The sequence below is a fragment of the Salmo salar genome, chromosome ssa05 (genome assembly GCF_905237065.1).
Source record: "Salmo salar chromosome ssa05, Ssal_v3.1, whole genome shotgun sequence".
NCBI lineage: Eukaryota > Metazoa > Chordata > Actinopteri > Salmoniformes > Salmonidae > Salmo > Salmo salar.
Window position 1 is genome coordinate 58,040,274 of NC_059446.1, and position 13,188 is coordinate 58,053,461.

At 41.1% G+C, this 13,188-nt stretch overlaps 1 protein-coding gene across 1 annotated transcript in view; it reads right to left on the reverse strand.

Moving 5' to 3' along the window:
* The window catches only part of plcl2 (phospholipase C like 2), a 61,202-nt gene that overhangs the window by 45,590 nt on the left and 2,424 nt on the right, over window positions 1-13,188 (reverse strand). The window lies entirely within an intron of this gene.

Genomic DNA, 13,188 nt, shown 5'->3' on the forward strand with positions numbered 1-13,188 from the left:
TCACACAATATATATCCATGAAGGAGAGTGAGCAGCTTCAATATAGTTCAGCATCTTTAATGAGACTAGCCTAACTCATCCTGCTGGAAGGCTTCTTAACACCACAGTACTGCACTGTGAATAAAATGAGGCCCTACTGTTTAGTTTTTGCCAAGGGTATCAAGATGCCCAAAGCCTGCATAAACTTTGTGATTACGGTTTTGCTGATTTATCGGCTGCATAGCTGGAAGAGACCAAAGGTCAAACAGGAGAAGAGAATGGTGCTGGGACAGAGGAAATGTGGTCAGGTCAAAGAAATCTATATGCCAATCATGAACAAATTAGGATGTGAGAAGAGAAATCTTGTGAGATCAATAATTGTACTAAAGTTCTACAGTACAATGCCAATGCGTCGTGACAGTGACTGCCTTTCTAGCATTCAATCACAGATCAAAAGATGCCGGCCGTGTTTGAGATTGACTAGCCTACATTGCAGCCGGTGACTGCAGACTGAGCAAAATGTACGCTATCGAACAGTTGTCATATCCTGGGCAAACTCTTGAAGATGTATGGCAGGGGTCGGTGACAGGCATCCCATGGGCCAAAACCAGCCTGTGAGTGATTTCCCCCCCCCCCCCCCAAAGATTTTTGTAAAAAAAAAAAAACAAACAAGACTAATATCACCAAGGATTTCAGTTTTTCTGCAAAACATACTTAAATCACCAGGAATTCAGTTAAAATGTATATCAAGTATTCCCACAAATAAAAAGAGATGTGATCGGGTCAATATAAAAATCAGGTACAAAACTGTTTTCAAATACAATATATTTTTGGGCTTACTACTCAATTTTGCAGTGTACAAATAATTATGTTCTGGACCCCCGAACATCCGCTCTGACAAAAATCAGACCACAGCTGAATCTAGTTGCCTATTCCCTACCACTATACAATTCAAAAACGGACTTGGGTTTAAAGTGAACAGATGCTAAGATCTGTTAATAATTGAAGGTGTCAGAAATGTGTATACCTGCGTTATGGCGCTCTTATGCACTTCCCTTCAATTAATGGTGGTCTACTACAAACATTACCCTGGTAAAGCCACTTGAGTACTGCCAAATCATCTGTGGTCCCGATGAAATAACAGGTTATAGCCGGTAGCTCTCCGTCAAGTCCCCAGCCCTGTAAATGAGTGACGCCTGAGTGGATGAATGAATAAATGATACTGGTACATGGGGGACGGACAGTCTTCCAGTGGTGTGTATTCATGGATGCGAAGGGTAGCCAGACTTCCCCCAAAAATTACCAAGAAAGAAAACATACCAAAAAAATGTATATCTTTGTTTTTCATAATTTTCCTTCAAATCACAAGAGGCTGAATGCATCTCATCTGACAAAGTATCTGAGCAAGCGAAACAGCGCCCCTCTGTCTCTATGTGTAGGCCATTGGTCTTGTCCGAAAGAGTATGATGCAGCCCGTACCATTGAATGCAAGGGAAGCCAGCAAGTATTTGGCTTCTCTTGATAAAAATAGTATAAAATAATAGCTAATCAGCGTCAGCTCAACTGTGAATTGGTCCTGGCGCACCCCAAAAAAATTACAAAAAATACGTGTCAATGGAAGCCAGTTTGGGTTTGGCGTCACTCCTATCAAATCGCATTGAGAGCAAATGTCATTGACAGAAACAACTTAAATTGTTGCATCTCGTTGTGTTGTCCTCTGGTGGCAAGCTAGCTAAAATTGTCCCCTTCCTAAATTAGCCATGGAGATAGGGATTAGGACTTGTGTTTTTACTTAATTCTCTGTACTGGTCAATGCTTATAACGGCAATTCTGATCCAACCATCAATTCATACATTGTGCCCCTGGCCTGAGAGGATGGTAGTTCAATATATACCTAGATGTAGAATGCTAATGTTAATTGGCTAACATTGCCCATGAAAGGAAGTTAGGCTAGCGAACAAGCATTTTATCCAGGTAGTCTAGGACCACAAAAAATAATAGTGTACTGTATGACAGAGTAATAGACTGTTTCATCAACATGAATGAGAAGGATGGCATTGGCCTTTCTCTTCAAGTAAGGCGAGTCAACATGTTCTCTCTACTTGCACGAACGCATACGCACACAGAAATCAGAACCATGGACAGCCACATCATATTAGCTTACGTTGAATGGACCAAATCTTTTTTGGTAGTCACTGTATTAGACTAAGCATACTGTAGGTGATTTGATGATGATGAAGTTGAAATGGTGCTGGAATAGTGGAGGCAGCTCCTGTTTTCTTTGAGACTCGTGGTAACTCTCCATGGTTCTAAATCAATAGTTGTTTAGTGGTCCGAAAATGTCAGAAACATTACTTTGCTTGACCATGCTGTAGGTCATGTAACTGTCAGTTATATGCAATATGCTTTGGGGACTTCACTGGACAGAGGTTGCTGTCTGTTGTTTTGATGAAACAAAGGTGTGGTTGAATTTATTCTGCTACGGTCTTCTTATTGTCTCTGCATTTAGGCCTATATATATCACAGTTGCAAGGCGTATGAAGTAACAGGTTAAAGAGCAAACAATGCAATTATCACAACACATAGGTTGTAATATTGCTTTTTTTCCTGGCTTCCCCTGTGATTTTACCCACGCACCACTACTGCGGTCTTCCCTAAAAACGTACTACTGCTCCTCTGACCTGTGACCAAGTAGCTTAGCATGAAAATGGGTTGGCTTTTGAACTTTCTATGTCCTACACATATTTTCCGGCTTTTCACTGACAGCAAATGTTGCGCAGCATACTAGGCTAAGAGGCCTAGGCTCTGTCCTTTTAACCGAGGCAGAATATTGACGCAGTGCTTAGTTTCTAATATTCTTGCAGCCATTTATATAACATGGTGAAATATGAATTCCAAAAAATATGATGAACAGTGATGCACAGTGCATGTGTGACAATTATGTATGCCTACATGCATCCGATGGCCGATTACTGAAATAGCAACCATAATATAGCCTACCCAATGATAAGTAAATACAGGATCAATGAGGTATTGCTCCCGCAATCCATTTGCTCCATGTTCCCTTCATAGCTCTTAGGGCTGACTCCATTAAGTCGACTGGTCGATTGTTTGGTCGATAGGCTGTTGGTCGACCAAGATTTTTTTTAGTCGAGCAGTGGCAAATATAAAAAAAATGTATGGCACACGAGGCACCCGTCTGATTCACGCCTGTATGTGCGGACTAATCCATCGCAGAGGCCGCAGGGATGGCACACCAGTAGTACATTTACCAATTAATTCCCATTATTTCTAAAATCTACAATGTTTGTTTGGTTAAGGTAATTTCTGTTAATGCATTCCGCTCATACAGGCGTGTATCAGACGGGTGCCTCGTGTGCCATAAAAAAAAATTATATTTGCCACTGCTCGACTAAAAAAAATCTTGGTCGACCAACAGCCTATCGACCAAACAATCGACCAGTCGACTTAATGGAGTCAGCCCTAAGAGCTATGAAGGGAACATGGAGCAAATGGATTGCGGGAATCTGTCTCCGCACCACGTGCTCTCACCACTGGTGTCCCCCAGGGCTCTGTTTTAGGCCCTCTCCTATTCTCGCTATACACCAAGTCACTTGGCTCTGTCATATCCTCACATGGTCTCTCCTATCATTGCTATGCAGACGACACACAATTAATCTTCTCCTTTCCCCCTTCCGATAACCAGGTGGCAAATCGCATCTCTGCATGTCTGGCAGACATATCAGTGTGGATGACGGATCACCACCTCAAGCTGAACCTCGGCAAGACGGAGCTGCTCTTCCTCCCGGGGAAGGACTGCCCGTTCCATGATCTCGCCATCACGGTTGACAACTCCCTTGTGTCCTCCTCCCAGAGTGCTAAGAACCTTGGCGTGACCCTGGACAACACCCTGTCGTTCTCCACTAACATCAAGGCGGTGACCCGATCCTGTAGGTTCATGCTCTACAACATTCGCAGAGTACGACCCTGCCTCACACAGGAAGCGGCGCAGGTCCTAATCCAGGCACTTGTCATCTCCCGTCTGGATTACTGCAACTCGCTGTTGGCTGGGCTCCCTGCCTGTGCCATTAAACCCCTACAACTCATCCAGAACGCCGCAGCCCGTCTGGTGTTCAACCTTCCCAAGTTCTCTCACGTCACCCCGCTCCTCCGCTCTCTCCACTGGCTTCCAGTTGAAGCTCGCATCCGCTACAAGACCATGGTGCTTGCCTACGGAGCTGTGAGGGGAACGGCACCTCCGTACCTTCAGGCTCTGATCAGGCCCTACACCCAAACAAGGGCACTGCGTTCATCCACCTCTGGCCTGCTCGCCTCCCTACCTCTGAGGAAGCACAGTTCCCGCTCAGCCCAGTCAAAACTGTTCGCTGCTCTGGCACCCCAATGGTGGAACAAGCTCCCTCACGACGCCAGGACAGCGGAGTCAATCACCACCTTCCGGAGACACCTGAAACCCCACCTCTTTAAGGAATACCTAGGATAGGTTAAAGTAATCCTTCTAACCCCCCTTAAAAGATTTAGATGCACTATTGTAAAGTGGTTTTTCCACTGGATATCATAAGGTGAATGCACCAATTTGTAAGTCGCTCTGGATAAGAGCGTCTGCTAAATGACTTAAATGTAAATGTAAATGATTGAGATATATAAAACTGTTCCATGAAAATGTGAATTTGAAAATCATAACTGGCATGCAGATCAGTAGAAATAGTATGATAACTTTGCACTCCATATGGAAAAAGTTGCTGACCGCTGGTGTAGCCCTTTACCGACAACTTCAGGAGCATAAACTGGCATAATCTGCAAAGGCCAGCAGCAGCGGGAGGAAGAGTGTCGGGAACAGGTTTTTTTTCTTCAGGTTAGGCTATATTGATCTCTGGCTCTCTCTTCAGTAATTTGTGTATTCATTTTTAAATCGCAGTGCTTAAAGCATCAGACAAGCTCAGTAGCCTACATATAGTTGACTGTATTCAAACATATGTATTTTTCCATATATGGACACACCCTGTTTTACATTTCTACCAATTGATTGGTCGAAAGAACAGACGACTCTCGATCGACCAAGATCTTTTTTAGTCGAGGACAGCCCTAATAACTTTGCACATTTTAATCATGAGCCAGTCTGTTGCTAATTGATTTAATTTAGAGTGTAGCTAGGGATGGGCACAGTTATTCAAATATTTGAATATCTGAAACGGATGTTAGTATTTGAATACTTGTGTATTTTTTTTAGGCCTAATTTAATTAGGAATGAAAATGCCTTGTCTTAAGTAAATTATCCACATGACACTGTTACATACAAGGATGACATTTGAAACTCCTAATTTATTTATTTTTTTGAAGTAAAATGTAGTGTATGACGTGTGCCCCATAATGTTTTTTTAAAAAGACATGCATACTGGTAGCCATCTATGCCGGTAACCTACACACATGTAGCTTGTTGATTTTGTCAGCCAATCAAAACTGCTCTACAGTCCAAGGTTCCATGTGTAGCAAGAGATCTCTAATCAATGCAAAATGGAAAGAAATTACGTAATTAAACGTCAGCTAAATGAGAATGAGTGGGCTACAACAAACAAGGTAGGCTGTTTAATCTGAATTATGATGTTATTTGTTTACAAGGACAGGGAGCGCAGCATATTGTAGCCTTATTTACCTGGATAGCTAGCTGGCTAACTTTGCGCAGCTAGCTATCGATTTGATGCAGTCAAGTAGGACTGAGTGATATGGCCAAAATATTATAACACGGTATTTAATTATTTATTTTTTTAAAGTGGACGTTATGACAATATTTTATGTTTTTGAATAATACAAGTTATACATTTGCTTTATGAGTAGTGTGTGACCCTATAGCGGCAACACATACATTCTATGTGATTGCAATGGGTATTTCTCCATTCTGTTTTATACCGTTCAATTAAACTTCAAACAAAAATGATTTTACGCATTTATCCATTTCCTGCACTCATTTGAGATCATGTCCACACTGCCATGTAGGGCTGCACGACATGGGCAAACAATCTAGGCCTTATTTTTAACCAAATGTTGCAATTGCGATTTTCACTAGCGATTTAGAGCAAAACACTTGGGTGAACTGTTGGAATCATGGAAATATGATTATTCTAATTCTATAGTTCGAATATAATATAGTGGGCACTTTAAATACAGTGTTTGACATGACAACAAATTAAAATGCCAGAGAGGAGTTATTGTGACAGGGTAGGAACCAAAGTGTTGAGAAGTGTTTCCTAGGGGACTCAATAGTCTTTGGCTACATTTAATGTTCGCTGGTATTATCAGGCTGTATATCTAATTACGTTTTCTCTGACTCAGTATATTTATTAGCTAGCTAGCAATTTGCATTAGTGGCTAACAATATTTAGGCCAAACTTGCTGTTTGTAGATGTAAGAATCACAAACTAATAGTGTAATTATAGATTTATATTAAAAAGCAAAGCAAAAACAGCATCATTGTCATCAACATTGTTGCATGCTCTGCATTGACCATGCAGACTGAACGCAAGTGTCTCGTGGTCGAGGAACAACAAATTTGCACCTTGAGAGACAGGGGGCGGGGCTAGGTCTGTGTGGATAGCGACATGGAGAGAGAGCTGAGAAAGATGACTAAAGTAGCTTTGTAAACTATATCACATTTAACAAACCAAACATTCAAACACCGTTATAGAAGGTAACGTAAAAACCCAAACTGGTCCGTGCATCAATACCGGTATACCGCCCAGCCCTAGAGTCAAGACAGGCACTGTTATGGGCTGATAGATAAACATAAAATTAGCTGCTGGTTAACTAACTAGCATGAGCCAGCGTGGCTACTTTCTAGTCTGTCTCTCTCCATCTCACACTCACACAACCGAACCCTCCTCTGCCTACTGCTGTAGCAGCAGCATCATCATAGTGGAACCCTCTTCGTCTCCCCCTCGCGCAAGGCTCAGATTAAAAACATGTAGGGGAAAGAATCATGATATTTGAGGGGGGAAAGAATCATGATATTTGAGTAGTGAAATTATTTCTAATGCCCATCCGTAATAGCAGCCACACACCAGACATTTCCAACCTAGTCTCAGAGCATTTTGTATTATTCTGTGCATACAATTCTGAGACACTGCATTTAGTATGATATGTAATGTTTCGTATGGCATTTATTATTTTGTGGATGTCCATCATCCATTTCGTATATGTTACAAATTGCAATTCGTACAATATTTTACATATTTCCAAATGTAGGATATGTTACGAATTCCAAATTGTTATGGCTAACGTTAGTTAGGTGGCTAGGGGCTAGAGTTAGGGGTCAAGGTTAGGGCTAGGAGTTAGGTTAGGGTTAGCTAAAAGGGTTAAGGTTAGGAAAAGCGTTAGCTAACATGCAATGTTGTTAATTAACTAAAATTGTCCTTGATGAGATTCGCACACAACCTTTGGGTTGCTAGATGTTAGGGGTCAAGGTTAGGAGTTAGGTTAGGGCTAGCTAAAAGGGTTAAGGTTAGAAGAAAGGTTAGCTAACATGCTAAGTAGTTGCAAAGTAGCTAAAAAGTAGTAAGTAGTAGCAAAATCTCAAATTTAGCTAAAATGATAAATTATGAGATTCGAACACACAACCTTTGGGTTGCTAGACATTCACGTTATACACCCACCCCGACCATACAAACCCTCCTTTCATTTTTGCCTCAAGTAATCTTCCGTCTTATGTAACCAAAGCAAATGTAACATACCATTCCAATTTCAGTGTCCAGGATTTACATTTACCATGTTACGTCTAGTCTATGAGACCAGTGACATTTCACATTCAACTGGGTTTGGTTAGCACTAGGGTGCAAGAAATATCAGGCATCATAAACTGGTGTAGGATTGTGTCATGTAAACTACTCAATATCGACGAATAACCCTGATCTTGAGAAAAGGGAGAAAAATTAATTGCTGCAAGGTATTCCTAAGCTAACTAAGTAGCAGTATAAGGCTCCCCTTGAAATAAGGAGCATCTGAATTGGAAGAGAATGTATTGCTACTTTTGTTCTGCCTGGACCAGATCAGAAGACTGATTTATTTGCAGTGGACAGTTGGAAAAATCCTAGGCCTACATTTTGCTTGGATGATCACTAATCAGGGACATGCTCTGAGCTGTGGTTTGGCAACAAGATATAGAAGAGAATTAATAGCCATCAAACAATGGAGGGACCTTCTTAAGTGAACTAACTGTGAAAAAAATGATTTAGCCATAGGTTCATTCAACTCATTCAAAATCAGTCATTTCCAAAGGTTGGTCAAAACTGAACAGATAATTTTAAACTATTAGGCTAAAGTGACATTCACTTGAGTAGTTTTCTTTTAAGACATCTTTACTTTTACATAAGTATGACAATTGGGTACTTCTTCCACCACTGCTGACCACATCCTCTCATCACTGCAGAAAAACTAAATCTGCTTTAGTAGAGAAGTAGGTTATTATATTAGTCAGGGATTGGAACCTTTTTTAAAAAAAAAAGAAAAGAAAAAAAGAACAAAACCATTTTGAGAACAGAAACAAAAGTGATATCTAGTGTTCGGGACAGAACCATTATTTTCAAATCTTAAGAACCGGTTAATAATGTTTTTCCTTGTTCCATGTTCTAAAAATATTACACATTTCTGGTGCATCATTCTGTAATAATGCATGTAATATCCTAAACACATTCCAATTCACATCATGATGTTCAGTGCTTCATGTCAAGCCGCCTCCATCCTCACCCCGCTCTCTCCCCACATCACAGGAGGCATAATAATGGCCGGAACGAAGCAAATGGAATAGCATCAAACACATGGAAACGATGCGTTTGACGTATTTGATACCATTCCACTTATTCTACTCCAGCCATTACCACAAGCCTGCACTTATCTGACCAATCAAACATGTAAACAAATATCTTACCCGTTCCACAGCAAGCTGCTCTCTCAGTGAAAATTTGTTGAGTAAATAATCTAAATGTAAAAACAATGTTGACTTCAAAAGGTTAAAAAATGAAGGAAAACTTTCACCTTGTGCAAATGGGGATTTGCGCTCCATAATACAGTTGAAAATCAGCAGTCATTTTATGAGTGTGAGGACAGAAAGTGAAAGTGGCCACAATCCACAGGCCACAATCAACAGCCTGATCAACTATATGAGAAAGATGTGTCACGCTGCATGAGGCAAATGGTGATCACACCAGATACTGACTGTTTTTCTGATCCACACCACTATCTTTTTATTTTATTTTTTAAAGGTACTGTATCGGTGACCAACAGATGCATATCTGTATTCCCAGTCATGTGAAATCCATAGATTAGGGCATAATGAATGTATTTAAATTGACTGATTTCCTTATATGAACTGTAACTCAGTAAAATCTTTGAAATTATTGCATGTTGCGTTTATATTTTTATTCAGTGTCATTTCTAAAAAGCATGGTGGTATCACTTTCTATTCACTCTGACATATTTGCAAGGCTACAGTGTAAGGTGGAAGTGGAATGGAGAGATGTGAGCGTGTAATATGGCTACACAGTTATGAACAGGTCCAAGACCTGTAGCAGAACCCACTGCTACTAATGGGAGTTGTCCATTTTAACTCTGGTCTGACAGGACCAGCATGATTAGCCTGGAAATTTGCCCAATATTGATTTGCATATGGACCAGTGTTGTATTATACCAACTTGTCAAGGCTGGCAGAGAAGGCTGTCATTGTGTAGTCTTACAGTCCCTTATTGCATTTGGGACATTGGTGGTAAGCCACATGTGCAGCCGTCTTCATCGACCTGGCCAAGGCTTTCGACTCTGTCAATCACCGTATTCTTATCGGCAGACTCAAAAGCCTTGGTTTCTCTAATGACTGCCTCGCCTGGTTCACTAACTACTTCTCAGATAGAGTTCAGTGTGTCAAATCGGAAGGCCTGTTGTCCGGACCTCTGGCAGTCTCTATGGGGGTGCCACAGGGTTAAATTCTTGGGCCGACTCTTTTATCCATCTATCCATCCATCCATCCATCTATATATCAATGAGGTCGCGCTTGCTGCGGGTGATACTTTGATCCACCTCTACACTGACGACACCATTCTGTATACATCTGGCCCTTCTTTGGACACGGTGTTAACAAACCTCCAAACGAGCTTCAACGCCATACAACACTACTTCCGTGGCCTCCAACTGCTAGTAAATCGAAATGTATGCTCTTCAACCGATCGCTGCCCGCACCGGCCCGCCCGACTAGCATCACTACTCTGGATGGTTCTGACTTAGGTATTTATAGTTGTCCACAAATTCTAGGTGTCTGGCTAGACTGTAAACTCTCCTTCCAGACTGACATTAAGCATCTCCAATCCAAAGTTACAGTTTGAAATCGGCTTCCTATTTCGCAACAAAGCCTCCTTCACTCATGCTACCAAACATACCCTCGAAAAACTGACTATCCTACGGATCCTTGACTTCAGCGATGTCATTTACAAATTACCCTCCAACACTACTCAGCAAATTGGATGCAGTCTATCACAGTGCCATCCGTTTTGTCACCAAAGCCCCATACACTACCCACCACTGCGACCTGTATGCTCTCGTTGGCTGGTCCTCGATACATATTCGTCGCCAAACCCACTGGCTCCAGGTCATCTATAAGTCTTTGCTAGGTAAAGCTCCGCCTTATCTCAGCTCACTGGTCACCATAGCAACACCCAACCGTAGCACACGCTCCAGCAGGTATATTTCACAGGTCATCCCCAAAGCCAACACCTCCTTTGGCCGCCTTTCCTTCCAGTTCTCTGCTGCCAATGACTGGAATGAATTGCAAAAAAAATAAAAAATAAAAAACTGAAGTTGGAGACTTATATATCGCCCTCACTAACTTTAAGCGTCAGCTGTCAGAGCAGCTTACCGATCGCTGCAGCTGTACACAGCCCATCTGTAAATAGCCCATCCAACCAACTACCTACCTACCTCATCCCCATATTTGTGTTTCTGCTCTTTTGCACACCAGTATTTCTACTTGCACATCCTCATCTGCACATATATCACTCCAGCGTAAATTGCTAAATTGTAATTACTTCACCACTATTGGCCTATTTATTGCCTTACCTCCTTACTTCATTTGCACACACTGTATACATATTTTTCTATAGTTGACTGTACATTTGTTTATACCATGTGTAACTCTGTGTTGTTGTTTTTGTCACACTGCTTTGCTTTATCTTGGCCAGGTCGCAGTTGTAAATGAGAACTTGTTCTCAACTGACCTACCTGGTTAAATAAAGGTGAAATAAAATACATTTTAAAATGTGATCATTTGCTGAGTGGATCCTTTGGCAGTAGACTACCTTCGAACCAGTCAGTTCTTGCACGACAAGTGCATTAAGCTTTGTTCAATAGTAATGAGAGGTTTGTTGACACAAAAGGTTTCCTAAATGTGGGCTTCCTGGACCAACCAAGAGCTAGGTGAGTGAAAGTATGTGCAGTAAATCTTGAGGGGGTAAATACAGATTTCTCTGCTCTCCAATACATTTCAATAGACATAATTGACCTATTAAAACAGAGGATATTGAACATTGAGTCACAGGAGTGGACATCAGATAAAATAAATCGTTTTTCACAGCTGGGAAGTGAGACAGGTCCTTGTGTGGTCGAGAGATTACTTGGAACTTTACATGGCAGAAATGTCAATATTTCCTCCATCAATCTCCAGGCAGAGAGAGGATCAAAGTTCAACGCTTTCAATGTGCCAAGAAAGTGCTGCCCACAAAACCTGGCTTGGAAAAGAGCTTAACTGGAAAGAACCGTGTTCATTGCTGGCAAATCAACAATAACACAATGAAAAGGCTCACAATGAATAACATAGTTGATTGAGAGCCTCATCTACAGTTGGTCCAGAAATTAGCTGGTGTAAAAATATTGATGCAACTTTGGTCACAGTGTGGACTATCCATTCATAAGGCTACACAGTAGACTTGCAGATCTGATACATTTATCACTAAGAAGGCTAGAGCAGGGATGGGCAACTCCAGTCCTCAGGGGCCAAAGAGGTTGTCACACTTTTCCCCCAAACCCTAGCAAACACATCTGATTAAACTAATTGCATTCTAAACTAAAGATCATTAGTTGATTATTGGAGCCAGGTGTGTTAGCTGGGGCAAAAATGTGACACCAATCAGGCCACACAGGACTGGAGTTGCTCATCCCTGGGCTAGAGTGTAAGCCATAACCAGCTTAAAAATCAAAAGATCCATAGCAATATGGGATAGACCTAGGCCTACATAAGCCATTTCCATTAACTTGTCCAGCAATTTTTGGTTGACATTTATAAAGTTTGCATAGAAATTGCAACAACTGCCTTTGTTTCTACTGAACTGTCTTGTGACAAAAAAACGTAATGACGTCAACCCCCTCCACCAAAAAATTACAATGTTCGCAAAAACCTTGAGTGCCAAATAAAAAAAAAGTTGTTGAACTGTTTCCATGATCCATTTAGGGAATTTGCGCATTAATAAATGTGACAGTCTGTATGCCTTCCCACCTACAGTATGTTTCATGTCTCAGGTAGCCCGCAAAAGCCAGCATGGATAAAATGCAAGAATTGACTCATCTTTGCCATATTCTAATAATTCTCACGTGCCAATGTATCGCCATGGTCTGTGCTATTGTGAAACTTGCACTCCTGTAGAGCTGAAATAATTGGATTGTAAAACTTGCATCCAGCCAACCAGAAAAGCAAGGCAAAACAATTCAGGCATTCTTGAAAGTCAAGACAATCCTTGTTCTGCAAATAAACATTTTATAGTTGGGGGAAAAAATGATTTTGCAAGCAGTAGACATTTAGAATTAAAATGTGTAGTGAAGCTTTATAGTTACGTGTGACTTCACGTGCCCAGAGTACCTTCAATTATTCATTTATTCTGAAAAACTGTTTCCATCATCATTTCTTACAATGAAGAAAGTTTGACAAGACAAATCCACCCGTTGAATGGATAGAAAATGTTGTTGATCTTTAGAACATTTCTTCGATAGCTGCCGTTTCCATTACAAGTCGCCATGTTTTTTTTGCGACATTGACCCAGGTTTATTCAACAAAAGCAATGGAAACCTGCCTAGTGAGCAGCAATAAGAGAAATACAAAAAAGCTGTGAGTTTAGCAATGTGATAGCCTCAGTCTGAAAGACCTAGGCTACACTTGAATGCAATTTG